Source organism: Apium graveolens, chromosome 1, assembly GCF_009905375.1.
Source record: "Apium graveolens cultivar Ventura chromosome 1, ASM990537v1, whole genome shotgun sequence".
NCBI classification, from domain to species: domain Eukaryota; kingdom Viridiplantae; phylum Streptophyta; class Magnoliopsida; order Apiales; family Apiaceae; genus Apium; species Apium graveolens.
The window spans coordinates 99,852,286-99,864,342 of record NC_133647.1 but is presented as its reverse complement, the minus strand read 5'-3'; positions in this window follow the sequence as shown (position 1 = coordinate 99,864,342).

The window sequence follows — 12,057 nt, the reverse complement described above, 5'->3', positions numbered from 1 at the left end:
TGATTACAGTTGTCAAATGTACAAAGATTGAAATGCTTACACATTAAGATTTTGTTTATTCGTTCAGTGTACGAACTTAATCATTTGCTGTATTGAATTTAGGGCTGAGCAAAACCGAAAAACCGAACCGAATCGTGTTAATTCGGTTCGGTCCTAAATTTTTCAGAAATTCGGTCTATTCGGTCGAGCGAATAGACCGAAATAAAATTCGGTTCGGTTCGGTTCTTTTCACAAATATTTCGGTCCGGACCGAATAGACCGAATAGACCAAATCATAATTACTATAATTTTGTATTATATATATTTTACATGTATCTTAAAAATTATAATCAAAATTTTTAATTTTTAATTATATTTATGGAGTATTAGAACTTTACATATCACATTACTTTAATTATATTTTAAAATTTATAATTTGTGATTTAATTTTTAATGCAATTTTATTTTTGAAAATTTTTTTTGTCTATTCTGTCCAAAACTGGACCGAACCGAATTATTTCGGTTGGGTTCGGCCCGGTCCATAATATAACTTCGGTCCGGTTCGGTCCAAGAAAAAATGACTATTCGGTTTTTCGGTCTATTCGGTTCGGTCCGGTTTTGGACCGAACCGACTGAATGCTCAGCCCTAATTGAATTGTTTTCTTTCAAAAAATATTAACAGATCGAAAAACTGATTTAATTTTTGAAGGGTTAGTTGCTCAGCGCAGCCTTTAGGTTTGAAGCATTGTAAGTTTGTTTGAACAATTACATTTTATAATTTACACAAATTTGACTGGTGTAACTAGTCCGTCCAAAATCTTAGGGTGATATAGAAAAACCCGAACATGATTTTATATTTTTCAATACTTCCCCTCAATTGTACGATAGACAATAACAAATATAATCAATATGGTGTGAGAGGACTCGAACCTGGATCTCTCCCTAAACCGAATTCTAATATTATGTTAAGTAACTAGTTCGTCTAAAATTTTAAGATGGTGAAAAATATATTATACTCTTCACCGTTAATTGCTGCACTTTGCTTCCTTCCATATGTTAATATGTAAACCAATAACAGATAACTACTTCAACGCTGTTAACTATAATTGGTTGGCTTAAAATAGACCTATATGATAATACGTAAAATTTGTTAAATATATAAGATATTATACTTCGATGGTATAGTATATTGGTTAACTATGTTTTAAAAATAGTATGTTATTAAAATTTATGTTATTATAAATAGAATATATTATTTTAATATGTTAATAAATGATTAGAATTTTTTTTAAAGATTTCTTACAGGTCTATAGTGAGTTCAATAAATATAACAAAAATTAAGAGGTTGACTATATTTATAAATCAAGGGAATATACTATTGGAGATGAATTTTGTTTACATAATTTATATATATTTTTATTTATAATATATATTAATGATTTTTAATTAAGGGTTATATATGATTGAAAATGCTCTTAGTCATGTTTGGCGGTGGTCCTCTGTTGATCTATGTGACTGGCATGTCAAGAGTCAAAAGACTCAAAACCTTGCTCTCGATTTCTTAACACTTTCAGAGTTTAGCATATCGTGTCGTCATAACCAGAGTTCCGTGGTCTGGGACGTCCAGATGAGTCTCAAGACTACCAATAGGCATGGCTACTTGAAGTTTAGTTGTGTAAGGGTTTTAATATTGATAGGCTGGGATACGCATCTTCCGTCGTTTCACTCAAGCCCAAAGAATTCTCCAATGCAGTTTGACGGTTTTTGGTGTGGTTGTGGTTTGTTTCTTCTCCTTTCGGTTTCTAGTTTCTGACTTCCTCCATGGGTTCAATTCTCCCACAATCCAGAAATGTGTTATAGCATATATTCACTTTGTAAGAAAAACTTAATTATTTGAAAATAACATAATAATAATTTGATACTCACGAATTTAAATATTAAACATTATTATTTATTTATTTAGTAACAAATATGCATAGCTTGATATTTTCTTTTATAATTATGTCACGAGAAAAGATATTATTTTTGTTGAAATGAACCCACCTAAATTATTTTGTTACATTTTCGACCGACAATAAAATCAGATAATGCATATACTAAAATATGATTGTCACGATAAAATCAGATATTGCATATACTAAGCTATGATTATGACCATTATTCCTTATTTTAGTTAATTTTTCACTTACTTTTAGAATAACAAAATTTGATATATAAAAATTATTATGTCTACTAAACTTACCAATGCAACCCCATCATCCTCTAAGCTACAAACCACCGACCTCAGGTTGTTATTCATTATTTTATTATAAATTTGTAATAATTATATATATTTATATAAAAATATTAAAGTAATTATATAATTGAATACTATTAAAAATATTAAAATTACCCACAATTTGGGGTAAACAGCCCAAAATATCAATTAGCGGTATTGTGCATCCAAATACTCACGAAACACGCATATGGGGATGCATATTCAGCTTTAAAAAAATTAAGAAAGAATACGCACGTTCAAACATACATATTTATATTTTTTTATGAATACGAATGTTGAACATGCGCATTCTTCTATGAAACAAAAGTGAATGCGCATGTTCAATATGCGTATTCTTTTTTAAATTTTATAAACTTGAATACATATTCCTTATTCGTGGGTATTTTGAGCGGTTTTCGTGCATCTGCATATTTTAGGCAGTTAAAAGTAAATTTTTTTATATTTTGGGCATTCTTTATTTAAGAGAAAACAAATTAGGAAAATATATGATTTAGGCCTCTAAAATAGTGAATATAAAAAAAACAATGATTTTTTCTTGTGTTTATAGTTTTTTAATTAGTTTTTAATTTTTGCTCTTTTATAAATACAGAACTTACTCCCTCTATCCCGTTTTTTTCCCCCTCAATCTAATTCCACAATTATTCAATAAAATCAAATAGAACAATAATTGCCTTAATGTAAAACCAGGACAATAATTTTTTATCTTTTATTTACCTTTTTTTTTATTAAATTGAATAAATATTTTGAGAAGAGTGGTAACATGTACAATAAAATCGAGGGACGGAGAGAAGTAAAATTAAATTTATGTTAAAATTTATAAATATTAATGGTAACAGTGTGCCATGGTAAGATAGTTTTAGTAGTACTTCAGACCTAATTCGTGAAAGAAAATTATGCTAAATATAGGTAACTTTGTCCCACTCGAATTTTAATTTATTATTCAAATCCTAATAATATGAGAATCAATTTTATTTTAATCATTATTCACATCCTATTAACAAATAGGATCAAAGTCTTTCTATCTATATACATGGCAGATACCTTCCTCTAATTCTGATGAGATGAAATTCTCTATAGCTAGAGCTTACGAAAGAAAGACCATACAGACGTTTAACACTTTGGATTTAATCATGGCAATCCACCCTAATGATCTCTACTTACCCCCGAATGAAGTTAATCCTAACTTACCCGGAACAACTCAAAATTATGATGACAATCCCAACTCTTGCCACAACATAATAAGAGATTCTTTTTTCTGGCGTTGCATTCTGGTTGTGTTGTTATTCTTATTCGGTTTTGGTTTTCTAATTTTCTATGGCACTAGGCATGTCAAGAGTCCTAACCTCGCTATCCATTCGTTAACGCTCTCGAACTTTAGCATATCGTCTCTTCATAACCAGATTTCCGCAGACTGGAACGTCCAGATGAGTCTCAAACCCGTAGATAGCACGTTTACTGATGTAAGGATTTTAATATCTTACAATGACAAGATAGGTTGGGAAACTGATCTTCCGCCGTTTGACGTGAGTCCCAAGAATCCTCCCATGCAGTTTGGCAAAGAGTTTTTGGCGTGGTCGGATAAAATTGATGATTCCACAATCAGTGATATCCGTCAGCATATCAATGGTGGTAAAGTAAAATTTAATTTGGGGTTTAAAGCTTGGGTTAAACCGATTTATGTTAATGGTTGGATGAGAACCTCGTGGGTGTGTAGCTACAGGTGGACAATGATTTGTGAAAACGTGGAGTTGGTGTTTGGGACCTCGGATATATCAAAGCCACAGATGTCGAATGCCTCTCATACATGTAAATTTGACAAAGTTTACCTAAGATCAGATTCAGGAGGTTGTGTTTGATTAATGTATTAATTACATGTCTTTCCAATTGTTTTTTATCTGTTTACTTTTTTGTTGATTAGACGTGTTTTCAATGGTTATCAGATTTTGATTTCATAGCGGTTTTTAGATAAATTAAGTTCTTTGACTATGTTATTTTATTTTTTTTATATCCGGGATTGGCAAAATGACATTTTGAAAATGTGATGATACATATAGATGAGTAAGAATTTAATTTAAATACGATGCATGTAATTTAATAACTGCAGATCTTTTGTTTTAAGTCCAATATAACAACATTCGCACGGAGAATGAACACAAAATAAACAGAGTAAACCCGGTCCTAACCTAGTAAGTATCACCTTTACGGTATTAAAATTTGTTGATGCTATTGTAACTCGGAAAGTCATGGTATCTACCTTCCTACGACATGTGTGTGCCTAAGGCTGCACAAAATTCCTGTCTAGACCTGTAACCCGAATCGGACCGGGTCCACCGGTCCAAGACCAGGATCGGACTGGATATATCCGGTCCGGTCCGGTTCGGTTCAAGACCTGACAAAATCCGGTCCAGACCTGAATGAACCTGAATTCATATATATAATTATTTTACTTTTAGTTTATATCTTATAAGATCATATATAAATATTAAATATTCACCCATATCATATCTTATTGATCCAAGTTAATAGATAATAAATTCATATAATAAAATAGATCGATACTACACTTTAAATTACTAAATTTCGTACTTCATGTAATAAAATATTGATATTCATACTCTTAAGATTTTATATTTACTTTAAAAATAATAAAATATGTACTTACTTTTAAATTTTTATTGACGTACCAAGTAACAAAATTTTTAATGTATCTAAATTTGGAAAAAAAATTAAAAAAATTATATAAATAAATTTTTATATAAATATTAATTAAATCGGTCCAAACGATCCGGTCCCGGTCCAATCCGGGTTTTTCCGGTCCGGTCCGGTCTCAAGACCGGATAGAGCCGGTCCGGTCCTCAGTCTTTAATTCTGAAAAAATCCGGTCTTCGGTCCGGTCCGGTTTTTGACCTTTGTGCCCTATCTGTGCCTATCAGGACTACAGAACTGTTTTAGCACAGGCTTGAAGAGGAGTGTAAGCGGTTACGAATTCATATGTTTCCATGTACTGTCAATTTAATAAAACATTTAAGATCTTTAAATAAATTGATTATAGCCGTTTATCTTTTTAATAATTTAAATAAAAAAGAAGTAGGCATCTTAAATTAAATAGAATAATTCAAGATTTTATTTTCTAATTTTTCGAGGAAGATGATATGATTGGGCAACAAAAATGAGTGACAAATGCATACTTTGAGGATTTACTTAATTTTGAATTAGTTGAGATGTCAAGAGGCTGGCGTACAAGGTACTTGAAGCTTTTGATGAAAGAATTGTATGCTTATACTCAAAAATGAAAATATATAAATGAACGAGCAAGTTATGCATGACGTGTCATGTAATGGAGAAATAATGGACTATAATTCCGGTAAAAGAAGGTAAGAGTCAAAGCAAGTGAGGTGGTTGAGAAAATAAAACAGAGAACGAATGTGGATGATCTGTTCAAAATAAACTTTATTGCGGTAATGACAAATGTGTTTGATACTTTAATATTTCACACCGATAAGTGTTAAATCTGACGCTAAGTGTGTGATAAAAGACAAGTGCATTGAAATATGATCAGATTTTGGTATATAGATCAATCGACAGAGAGTGTATATCCGAAGAGGTAAAAACTAAGAAACGAAGCATTAAGCGCGAGTAACAGTGCTGTAGAGGAACCAAAGGGTGAAAGAACCATTCAAGTAATAAAGGACGCGCTAATAGTCCGTGCTATGAATTTTAGAGGAAATTGGAATGACTAGCTTTAATTATTAAAGTTAGGGACGATAACGAATTTCATGCAAACATGAGAATATATCTTTACGAAGCATTGTATGGGAGAATGAGTTGTTCTTCCTTGTGTTAAAAAAAATAGGTTGGCAAATGAAGAATACTTGGACCAAGTTGATTCAACAGATCAAAGGAACTAGAGATCTTATCAAGCTAGGCTTGTCGGTGGCAACCCAAGATCGACAAAAAGAAATATGCTGAGAATACGAAGTAGGAGACCTAGTATTGTGGAAGGTGGTTCCCTGGCAGGGAGTGATGAGAGTTGGAAGAATAGGAAAGCTGAGTCTAAGGATTGTTAGATCGTTTGAGATCTTAAGAAGAATAGAGAACCTGGCTTACGAGTTAGCACTAACCCAAACCCTTGACAAGTTCATAACGTATTCCACGTGTTTGTGATAAGGAATTAAAACAGCGACTTCAGACGTATGATCGAATTTGAGCAGATAAACTTCAGCCAGACTTAATTTATGAGAAAGAACCTATACAGATCATAGATTGCAAGAAGCAAATGATCCAAGGCCAAGTGGTCGAGTGCATGAGAGTTTATTGAAAAGATTGATATATTAAAGAGTCGACATGGGAGCTAGAAAACACATGCAAGAAAAGTACCCCCATCTATTTTTGGACTGATTCCGGGACGGAATCCTTTTAAGGGGGGGAGGCTGTAAGAACCCTAAATTTTGTAATATTTTAAAACTTCAGTGAATAATAATTGGATGTGATTATGCAAAAAAATTTGAGTTCACCATAAATGAATAGTGGAATCTTGAGAATCAGAGAACATATTCTTGTTTAACGAGCGAAATAAGTGAATGCAAAAGCCGTCGAAATTCGAAGATTCCCACTTATACTACGTGTTTTAGAATCCGTAAAGAATGGTGTAGAACCGGGAATACTACGTTAAATAAACATCTCATCAAGATATTATTAAGTTCAAGAGAAAGGAATGGAAGTGATTAAAGGATTATAGACGATAAACGAAATCCTTGCGAAATGAAACGTTCTACGGGAAAACTATCGGAATAAAACGACAAGTACATGAACGATAATTAAATGAGGAAGTAATTGGGAGCCATGCAAGTTGGCCATACACAATCCTACACCCAACTAGTAGTTAGAAGTGTAACTAGTAGTTAGTCAATCAAACTAGAATAATGTTGTGAATAGTAAAGGGGGAGACAAGGAGTACATGCACCATACCTCCATATTTCTCTCATTCAACACACAATCACAAGCCATACTCTATTATTTCTTTATCCAAAGTGCAACTCTTATACATATATCCACATATGTATACTTATAACCTAACACACTTTCAAGAGCCAAGCAAAAGAAAGCCATTGTTTCCATCCTTCTCCATTTCCGAATTTCCAAGAACCCCCAAGAAATAAAAATTCATAACTTAAGATCTACCCACTCAAATATCATGAAATTTTAACCGTAGCTGATACATATCATAGGAAAGCTTTACACCAAATTTCAGACTCAAATAAATTTCTTTCAATTTTATAAAAATGTTTGAAGGAGATGCTGAATAGTAACTCCGAATTTTACTAACTCGTTTTCTTGATTTCTCTTGTTAGTCTAAGGCTTGTTAGGGATAGATCAACCTTCTACAAGGTTAATACACTCCTCCTAGGTGTTCTAAGGATCCAAGAAGGTATAACTCTTCACCCTTAAAGATTTTATGGTTGGATTTTAAGGATTATTTATGATTTCAAGATTTAAGAGATTGTGAATGCTTGAGGTTTATATGTTTAAATCTTGTTAAGTTTTAAAGATTATGAGATGTGGTTCTTGGATGTTACACTAGATGATGTAAAGAATGAGTAGATGAGTGAATCTTGAAGATTATGTGTGTTGATGTTGGTTACAAGTAGTGGAAATGGCAAGATATTGTTGTGGTTGTTAAGTAGTGGACTTGTTGCACATGTTCTGGTTTGTACAGAGAATTCGGCCATGAAATAATCTGTAAAGTGTGAACTACTAGAAATTAATATCTAGATATTATTTTGTAGTTTCGGTACATATAAAGATCGTCGTGAGACGATTTACGGTTTAGGAGTTATGGCCGATTTAGTGAAAAGTATTTCTGTGAGAACACAGTTACGGACTGTGGAGTTGTGTGATGATTTTGGAACCCTACAAATTATAATTTGACTATGGAAAAATCATGGTAACTGGATATTACAGTAAGGAAGAAGACCCAAAAAGAATTTCATTAAAATATTAATTTTCCAATTTTATTAAAATGTTGGAACCAAAGTCGCGCGGTAATGCTACACGACGCGTAGCCACTGCCTAGCTACTGCCCTGTTTTAATTAAATCTGGGAAATTCGTTTTCTAAAAAGGACAGAGTTTGTTTTTGATTAAAAAGTAGAAGTTATTTAGATCGTGCACGGAAAGACGGCGTGTCGATTGATTTAACGGTTTGTGTGGTATGAGCGTTTTAGTAAAACTAGCGCGAATAGTAGAACTCCATAGTCGACCGAACTTTGAAAATGTTTTCACCTATTTAAATTCATATTTTTAAATCGAATCTTTTGTGATAATTATAAAAAACACTCAAGAAGTCCTTGAGGTGGTTTCACATTTAAATCTTAATTTTTCAATTTATTAAAAATGCTAGCGTGCAAGTCGCGTAATAGTAATTCAATGAAAAGTCAACTATAGAAGTACTACTTTGACCGCCCATTTTGGCCAAGTTAGTAATATAATTTGGAGATGATCAAAATACGAGAGTTTTTAAGGATTGTAAGAAGAACACATAGGTGTGTCGAACGAGATTTTAAATGGACAGTAACGAGGTGTGAGATGTTGTAAGTTAAATGAACCCGAGAGAGTGAAGATCGGGTAGAGTGAGTCTACTTAGAATAAGTCGATCATTGGTTAACCCGACTAACCGATGTTATATTATGTCTTGGTAGAGGTTCCAGGACCGAGAGGGATACATCAAGGTATGGCTTGGGCATCAGGCAAGTTTTCGAAATCTTATCTTATGATATCCATGCTATATATACTGTTGGATTATTGATGCCATGATTTACAGTTTGAAAATATATGCTTGTCTGTGATATCAATACATTCAAACTATGCGATTGTTTACGAAAACAAACTTCGTTTTATACGAGTATGAGAAATCGAAGCGAAATTTAAATATAATACAAGATAGTGGGAGTCAGAGATATTTTAAATCGATTTAATTCCGAAACTAGTCGGACTCGAAAGATTTCTATTTCAATAAACAAAGTACTTTCGCGTAACATACATATTAAGCAAACGATTGAGATTTGATTTATAACTATAAGAGATAATCGAATATTAACTCAAGGGATAGCCTATTTGATTATTTATTCATAAGTAATACCTAAAGAGTTATTAAAATAACCGGAAAATACTTAAAGAGGTATTGAAAAGTTTTTAAATCAATTCACTCTATATAAAACGTATGTAACCATTCGAAGGATAATTATAAGATGTCAAATCCTGTCTTAAATATTTAATTAAGATTTTTATCAATTCATTAAACCTTATTGAGAAACAATTTGTACTTAAGGTTGTATCAATTCATTGAACCCTTCTTAAAAATATTATGAGACTGTAAATATTTAATATTACGTACCTCTAAAAATCATTTAAAAATAGACATAGTTCCCAAGGATACTTTCTAAATTATTCAAAATTCTCAGAAGAGATCAATCATCTGAAACTTATCAAAATCTTAGGGAACTTAGTCTAGAAGCATAAGGATTTTGCTTCCTCGCTCAATGAAAAACAAGTGAACAATATATGTAAAACTTTACAACAGATAAGGGTTTGAAAATGAATTTAAATTCAAAACTCCGACAACTCCCAAGGATCAATTGAATTAAAAGTGATGAATAAATCATCTTATTTAAAGGTCAACTCAGAACGATCTATTTCTTCGATAAAGGATTTCGTGTAAATAATATAATTGTTTTGGGACTGGAATGTGGCCTGCCCGGCACGGAGAGGTATCGGGTAGTGACCAAGCGCGGAGTGGCGGAGTATACATTTATATGGTCTCTGTGACCATTGACTTTCGGACTTGCACGGAAATGGGCAACCATCGTGTAATGTCTTAATAATCCCAAAGGTGGCTAGGTTTGGATTCCTTCTACTATAAGAGAAAATTTCGTACTCGGCTGATCACCGGTAGGTGGTTTATTCCAGTATAGTCCATTTCTTCCATTTTGGAAAATTATTGTGCAATCTACAACAGAAGGCCGATAAGGCTGAGTTTTAAATCATGAGATACATGATGTGAATATCAAATCCAGTTTATAATTCTGGTTCGAGTAAAATCTTGAAGTTTGAAAAAGAGATGGATACAAGTATAAAGTGGATATAATGTTACAGTTGATTTTGAGAATATTACAAGTTTGACAAGCATATATGTTTTCATAAATCTTTGAAAAATATGAAGTACATGTATTATTATATATATATGTATACATATAAATATATATGTACCTTGCTGAGCCTTAGTGCTCACTCTTGCTTTTATATATCATATCACAACAGATAGCCAGTATGCTGGAGAGAAGGCAATTGTGTGGAGAATACGTAGATTGCCCACAAACTCTTTGCAGCTTTGCTCAGGTGGACCAGAGTATGCAGATAGGATGCTGTTCGAGTTAGAAATATTCATAACTTCATGTAGAGGTTATGAGTAATAGTGTAAGATCCTGGAAAGTGTACTTGATGTGTAATAACATATGTTATTGGTTATGTATTGTTTCTAAGATTATAACTTGTATGTGTGAATGATTGGGGTCTATGATGTGGTTTTGTTGGATCATGGGGATTAACACATGTGACAAAGGATTGGATGGATATGTGACGACCCAGATTCCTAATCCCGAATTTGGGGGTGTTACAGAAGTGGTATCAGAACTTTAGGTTATAAATCTTGAAAATGATAGGAGTAAAATCGAGTAGACGTAAGGATAAAAATGAATTAATGAGAACTCTCATCGAGTTCGTAGTCGGATTACTACGGAGTAGTCGCGATGGTAGTACCCCAAGGGAACATTAGCCTTCAGAGTAGAAGTATCAGTTGAGTTATTAGCAGTCGATTGAAAAGCCAGCATTAAAGGAAGAGAATGAGTTGTAGTACTCAGAGACATATTGCTAAGAGTTATGTGTAAAAGAGAGTCTATCGGTTGAGCTGATAGAGTTTGTTGATGGACTACCATGAGTTATATTGAAGTATTTATGTGAAGTGTTACACGAAGACTGTTGGAATCATTTGAGATCGACAGGATGAGGAAAGGAGAAAATTGTACAGGATTTTTATAGTAATATTGATATAGAAGTGGAGCTGGGTCTCCGAAGAAAGCGGAATGAAGACGATACCTCCAATACCATAGGTTGATTGGATAACCCGAGTCTTGCTACTCATAGCTCTTTATAGATTGCCCTTGAGGAGACATATCAGGCGAGAATCAAGATGCTTATTTTTTTTACTATTAAGGTTATTAAGTTACCTGAATTGGTTGAAAGTATTGTTCCAACAATAAGGGCCCAATATGCGACGAGCAACGATTGTACCAAGAAGGGTATTCGCTATACCATTGAGGAATCTATGTCCTATGAGGAAGGTTTTAGCATATCCCAATACGAGCACGCTATGCGATAATACGAAATCATTTCATCCGTTAATCCATTATGGTTCAACGCGGAAAGTGAGAATCGACAGTATAACTTCTGAAAATTTTATGCTCCTGCAATCAACGCAACTAGCTCCGAACTACTGGAGGAGAAGATCAGGGAGTCTGACGTAAGATTCCAAGAGTGGGATCTCACTAGAAGTTACGTGTATATTCTCGACTGGATGTCGTCCTTTGCTAACGTATCAAATCAGGCGCGTGGGCACAACATTTTCCGAGTAACTAAAGAGGAATGAAGAATGTATTTGCAAAAAAGCAAGTCATTAAGCGACTTTAAAAAAAAATGCTTGGAGACGCGAATATTGGTATATGGAATTACGAAGATGGGGATGTGAGAT